The sequence below is a fragment of the Schistocerca nitens genome, chromosome 1 (genome assembly GCF_023898315.1).
Source record: "Schistocerca nitens isolate TAMUIC-IGC-003100 chromosome 1, iqSchNite1.1, whole genome shotgun sequence".
NCBI lineage: Eukaryota > Metazoa > Arthropoda > Insecta > Orthoptera > Acrididae > Schistocerca > Schistocerca nitens.
The window spans coordinates 1,179,129,185-1,179,136,863 of record NC_064614.1 but is presented as its reverse complement, the minus strand read 5'-3'; positions in this window follow the sequence as shown (position 1 = coordinate 1,179,136,863).

The window sequence follows — 7,679 nt, the reverse complement described above, 5'->3', positions numbered from 1 at the left end:
TTGATGGGGTTTGATATGACAAAGACAGATTATGATGGACGAACACCTTTGCACCTAGCTGCAGCTGAGGGCCACCTGGAGTGTGTTAAGTTTCTTTTGGAAGTATGTAAAGTGCCTCATAATCCAAGTGACAGGTACAACTAGTTCTGGTTTGTTTAATCATGTATTTTACTTTTATGTGAAGATATCCTTGAAATATTTTTCTTAGATACTTCTCCTTCATTGTAATGTGGATATTTACTGACATATTTGCTCTAAAGATAGCTTAATTCCACATCTACATCTGCACACTTACTTTGGGAACTTCCTGTTCTAATTGTGTATAGAAGAATGACAACTTAAATGCCTCTGTGCATGCTGCAATTAGTTTAATCTTGCTTTCCGTGTGCCTACAGGAGTGAAAAGTAGGGGCCGAAGAACACATTTGAATTCTTCAGTTAATAGTGGTTCTTGAAACTTTGTAAACAGACTTTCAAGGAATAATTGGTATCATTATTCAAGTGTCAGTCACTTATTGTTTTTCAGCTTTCCCATGTTGCCCTTCTTAGACCAGTGGGCTGCCCTTCTTTCTGTATGTTGTCTATACTCTTGTTAGGCCTAGTTGATGTGGGTCCCACACACTTGAACAGTATTCTAAGACTAGATGTGCAAACTAGCTGTAAGTGGTCTCTGCTGTAGATTGGCTACATTTCCAGTATTCTATCAATGATCCAAAGTCTTCCTCATGCCTTACCTTTGTCAAAGTGTATATGATCTTCCCACTTTATACCCCTTCAAACTGTTACAAAAAGTTGAGTTGACTGATTCAAACAGTGACTCATTGATATTATGGTCATAGGATATTACTTTTCTTCATTTTGTGAAACACACAATTTTACATTTCTGTTCATTTACAGCGAGTGTCAATATTTGCACCACATTGAAATTATATCAAGATCTGACTCGATATTTGTTCATGTTTTTTTCATACAGTACTTCATTGCACATAACTGCATTATTTCCAATAGTCAGCCAAGTCATTATTATATGACATGGACAGCAAGAGTCATAGCAAAATTCACTGAGGCAGGCCTAATGTTACTTGTACTTCTGTCAATGATTCTCAATCTAATCACAAATTTTATTGATCCATAGATGTTCATACTAACGTTAATAACATTCTTGTGTGGTACTGACTTGTACTGTATTCACTTTAACCATGGTGCCTGGCTTTCAGGATGTAATACAAAAAAGCATAAGTTGGGTTTTGCATCACTAATGTTTTCAGAATTATTTTTGCTGTTTGGCATGAAGGAGGTCATTCTGTTCAAAATAACTAATTATGTATGAGCTGAGTACATGTTCCTAGGATTCTACAGTAGAGTGAGTGTTGTGTTGGCAGAAGAGCCAACACCATGTTACTAGGGGAGGCCGAAATGCACGTGTTTTAGCTCACGAAGGATGGCCTGAGGAGGGAAGAACTATACTGACGTGAGGTCTGGAACATGACAAGGAATTAGAATTCAGAAAGCAGACATAATTAGTTTGATACTTAACTTTAATCCATTAATGATGAACATCACTCTTGACGGTACATGATTCACAATATTATCAGTTCAGAATACATTCTTGAAGAATATGGTGCCTTGCTAGGATGTAGCAAATGACGTAGCTGAAGGCTATGCTAAACTGTCGTCTCTACAAATGAGAGCGTATGTAGACAGTGAACCATCGCTAGCAAAGTCGGCTGTCTAACTGGGGTAAGTGCTAGGGAGTCTCTCTAGACCTGCTGTGTGGCGGCGCTTGGTCAGCAATCACTGATAGTGGCGACACACGGGGCTGATGCATACTAACGGACCGCGGCTCATTTAAAGGCTACCACCTAGCAAGTGTGGTGTCTGGCGGTGACACCATAGTGAGAATGTCACATGCCATTATCTATGCCAATGATTACTTTTGTGTGGTTGGTCACACACCCAGGGAGTGTGATTGGGACCATTATGTTATGCCCATCAGTTGACATAAGAGGGTTACACATGGCTATGCCACCCAGTATGACAGTGGGTAGAATCACTAGAGCATCACCTGGATGTGCACTATGCCCAGGCAAAATGTTTGATAGTAGGTTGCCCAATTAGACAAGTTCGAGAGGGGCCATATTGTGGGTCTGCAGGAGGCTGGTGGTCCTATCTTCATATTGTACACCGCACTGGATGTAAGGACACCAAAACTCCCTGTTGTTGGCAGAAATGGATACAGGAAGGCATGCATGTCTGACTTGTAGGTTCTGAATGATATACACCACAAGGATGGAGGACTGACAGATTGTCTGCCATAGATGAAAACATCCAGTGGGAATGATAAGGACCATTCAGTGGGGTTTCCTGCCTTCTATGCAACATCCTGTATTTGCTAGTACCATTAGCAGGTGGCTGCATGTCACAGATCTCACTGTATGCTGACCACTATGACACATCATGTCTGACTCACTTAATGTTGGCAATGACATGCACAAGACCCTGCATACTGGCAGCCAGTCATCTTTAGTGAAGAGTCCTGCTTCTGCCTTAGAGTTGATGACCACTGGGTTTGTATCTGGAGGTACAGTGGAGAGTGTCACAAAGAGCGGTTTGTGGTCTCACATTACATGTCCTGTCAGACTGGTGTGATGGTGTGGGAAGTGATAACCTATGGTGCCTGTTCACTGCTAGCATTCCTAACAGGTTGCATGGCAGCAGGAGTGTACCTGAAAGAGGTCCTGCAACCATTGCCTTTGCCATTCATGAACACCCACACCCATGCCCTATTTGAACAGGACAATACTCATCCACATACCGGTGCCAAGTTCAGAATGTGCCTAGAAGCTGCCATTGCCAGATACATGCTCTGATCTCCCTCTGATCAAGGATGTGTGTTTGCTACCCTCAATTTCTGTTCTTATGTCATCTGGGTTTTGTGATAGATCTTTCAGCAGAATTTTGGCATGGAGATATTGGAGGCTTCAAACATTGCTCTATTGACAGCCAAACAGGTTTCACTCAGAACCACTCTATCTTTAGCCCTATGATTTGTTTTATACCGATTATGCGGTAGTCACTGTATCTTTAGAAGTTTTTTTACAGTAACTGTATACCATTCAGGGTCCCTCACATCATGAACTGTTATACTACATTGATGCATGGTCAACTATTCTTTTAGACTTCAGCCACTGTTTCTGTACCTGCTTTGGCCCAGATGTAAATTATTTCTTTTTATGTATGACTTGTTTGCCTCTTTATGTACCTTACTGAACTTTTAAATATTCCTACTGATTTTAGCTACCATTTGTACTTTAGTAACCATTGTTGCTACAACTACTCAACATCACTGATACTGGTTTCAATTTGAACATTCTGAAAGAGGTCTGGCCTATTTGTTGTCATTACATCTAACATGTTTCCATAATGAGTGGGTCTGTAAACTGTTTGTGCTAAGTAGGATTCAGAGAAACCATTTAGTATTATTTTGCAGGATGTCTTATCATGTCTAACACTTTTGCATGATTTAAGTATCATCCAACAATGGTATTGGGAACACGTGTATTAGTGAGCTGACATTTTCTTCCAATTTTTCAGTTGTGTCTGGGGACCTGCCTGTTAGTAGCTATAAGGATGTAATTGTAAGTTTATGGTCACCCATGATACTGAGTATTGCTCAAACAATCCCACCCACAGCTTCAATTATTATCCAAGTGTAGTTGAGTTTCCTGTCTACTCTGACTAAAACACCATCCCCATATACCATGAGCTTATCCTATACAAATACTGTCAGATTAATCTTGCTGTTATCAACTTCAGTTTTTAGGTGGTATTTTGTACCTTATTGTATGACCTCCACTCCTTTTTAGGACTGCTTCAAACTCTGGGACTATGCTGCAAATGCTTTGTCAGTTGATCACTAGAAGCCTAGTCATTTCATCCAAAGGAATCAAATCACAGCCTAGCTTTTTGCACAATCCTTGAAGTCTCTGGATGAAGTTTTCTACTCAGATCAGAAACAGAGTTCCCTGATCAGTTGTGGGAGCCAATGCTGTAGAGTGTGAGTTTTGTTGAAACTCCATGAGCAAGGTTGCTCTTCTCAACCCTTTCCGCCAGTTGCTGGAATGATCCAAGTATGATCTGAGACCTAAGACAACAGGCGTTTTCCATTTCAACTTTTGCAACAATCTGCAGGTGATTGCACTTTGTTCTCTCAGTGCTGCGAGAATTCCCTCTTCAGTATACGAATGAATCCTCCAGACATACACAAAGTGATACGCCACATCCCTTCTTGACATTTCCCTAAGGGGTACCATCATTCACCATCTGTCAAGTAACTTCCAAGATTGATTTTATTCCTGGTGTCTAAGTGACACCAGTGCAGCAACTGTGGTAGCAGCTTGAACTAACAACTGTAAACAACATATGGCTATTTGATCAGTCAGTTGTGAGCAGACAGCTTTAAGTAGTGGCTGTCCAGCCAGAGTGTGTCAACATTGTTGCCACATATCACAATGGAGTGCTGAACTGAAAATGTCTAAATCAAGTGTAAAAGATATATTCTCCACAGTGTTTTGAAGAAAAGAAAAAAAAAATGTGCGAAGTTTGTCCTGTGCACCTTTGACTCCTGGACAAAAACAACAATGCCTAAATGCCTGCCAAGAACTTGACTCAAATGAAAGATACGGACAGTTCTTTTCTGGAAAAAAATCATCACAGGTGATGAAACATGGTATTGTTAATATAAACCTGCCACAAAATGATGATGTTCAGAATGGGTCCATGAGGGTTCACTAAGACGTAAGAAGGTATGAACGTCACATATGAGTTGAATAAAATTCCAAAGGAGGACTTTTCTGACAATTTCACATGGTTGTGTGAACATTATATGCACTGTATTCAAGTGGAGACTATGTAGAACACCTGGAGCATAAAAAAATCACCATCTTAACTTTTTTCTATGTTTTATAAATCTAGTCTTGAAAATTTTTAGACTGGCAGGATAAAAATGTAACAAATATGCTACAGTCAACTAAGCATTCATAGAAAGACATTATGTTCTGTTATTGAATACTTTTAAAAAGTACCTTATGAGAAATATTCTGTCCTGGTGCATGAATGTAACAGACTATGGGTAATATATGAAATGTCAATGTGGATGTAAAAGTTTCTGAGAGCCTTTATATTGATTACCAGCTGTACAAAACAGCACAAATTTCTTCAGTGTAAATACAAATGTAATAGAATTAAAATACTTTATGCTCATGATTAAAATCCCAATTTCAAAATTCTGTAGAAAGAGAACCACTGCTCAGAACGGCATCAAATTGTAGCAGCATACTAGTAGTGCAGGGGGAAACATCATAAGACAAATAAGAACATAACAAAAATTTTACTAATAGACAGTGTTGCAGGCATCTTAATGTAAATGGGGTCAGCCACAGATGCCACAGAATTGTGATACAACAGCTGTAGTTTGAGTTGCACATTACATAATCTGTACTCTTCAATGCACATGACTGCACAAGTTCAGCAGGCAACAGTTGTGCCACTGTTAGTTAAGCCCATCCACTGTGGCAATATTGTACCACATTGGATGGGAAAAATAGCTTTTAATTGTCCTGAAGCTGCAAACCACATAAAAATCAAAATGACACCAGATTCTAATTGTCCTGGGGCCAAATACTGAAGAAAAAGCAAAATGACATGGGGGTTCTAATTGTCATGAGACTGGCACAAGACATGTTCAATATGTTTTACAGCTTCCAAAGCAAGCTGAAATTGAGAAACAGCATGTTCCACAACAGATCAGAGTGTCTCAGGGATCATGTTCAGGATATGTTGTGCAGTGCATGCTTTCAGTTCAGCTACAGTCATAATTAGGGCACTGAACATGACATCATTCATATAACCCTAGGCCAGAAGTCACACGGATTAAGAGCAGGTGATCAGGATGGCCAGGCTGTAGCGAAGTGATGACTGATAATTCTAGCATTTCCAAAATCCCTCTGCAGCTGCTACTTCACTGGCTGTGCAATGCGTGGAGGAGTGCCATCTCCCACAAAAATGATCCCACCCACAGATCTAAACTGCTGAAGGGTTGAAATCACATTGGTGTGCTAAAAACTTGCACATTGATTACCATTGCAATTCAGTTAACAGAACCTGCAGGACTCATCCCCTTAAAAAATTACACCCCTACAGTAAATGATACCATCAACCCACACTACACAGTCACCTTTGGAGAAGGAAGTGGTACTGATCAATGTGCATGAGGATTTTCAGTTGCCTGTATTCTGCAATTCTGCATGTTGATTTGTCCTTGGAGATTAAAATGGACTTCATCTGAGCACTCAGCATTCCATGGCCATTCACTGTCCACTTCCATGTGAGCAATATATTCCTGAGCAAATGTTTGTACTGCTGGCACGTCAGCAGGAAGCAACTCCTTTCTAAACATGGATGATTATTTGCGGACAGTGGTGTAGGATGTTTCATAGGATTTTATGCACTGTGGTTGCAGACATGGCCAATGTTCAATATCCGATGCACTGCATGTTTCACACTACTACTCAACACCTCCTGAAACGCTGTGGCCACATCTTTGACAGACTTTGGATCAACTGCTTTTCTCCCTCTGCAATACTGCACGTCAAAAGACCCTGTCTTTTTGAATTTTGTAGTCATTTTCTCAAGACCCTTAGCAGACATTGGATCAATATCTTTTTTTCATACCCTTGAATGTCAGGGACTTCTGCAGAGGTACTGTTGCACAATGATCATTCTTATAAAAGAGCTGTGCCAGTACCATGTGATCCTTCACAGAGACAGTCATATTAGTCATCTCGAACACAAAGCGAAACAGCTGTGTGCTGCATGTCTGTTGGTGTGGATATATAACACTTACAGCACCATTTAGTGGCCAAATTTTCCTTTCTTCTTTTCTTTATTTTCCCCATGATGTTACATCAAAAATATGCTGTTCAAATTTGATGTTATTCTGAGCAGTGGTTCTCTTTCAACAGCTTTTTGAAACTGGAAATTTAATTATGGACACCCACTATAAGGGCAGAGAGAACTTAGCAAAATATAAAGGACTAAGTGAGTGAAAAATGTTGATGAAAATACATTGATCAGCCAGAACATTATGACCACCTACCTAACAGCCAATATGTACACTTTAAGCACAGATAACAGCAGTGATGCATCATAGTATGGAAGCAATTAGGCCTTGGTAGATCTCTGCAGGGAGTTGCCACCATACCTGCACACACAGGTCATTTAATTCTTGTAAATTCCAGGGAGGGGAGCGATGAGATTTGATGCCATGTTCAACCACATCCCAGATGTGTTCAATCAGGTTCAGATCTGGCAAGCTGGGGGGCCAGCATATCAATTGAAACTCACCTCTGTGTTCCTTGAGCCATTCTGTCACATTCCTGGCCTTGCGACAAAGTGCATTATCTTGTTGAAAATGGCCACTGCTTTTGGGTAACACAATCATCATGAAGAGGTGTACATGGTCCGCAACCTGTGTGCAGTACTCCTTGGGCATTACAGTGTCTTGCACAAGCTCCACTTGACCCATATATGCCCATGTGAATGTTGTCCAGAGCATAATGGAGTCACCACCAGCTTGTCTTCATCCCGCAGCACTGGTGTCAATGAGCTGTTCCCCTGGAA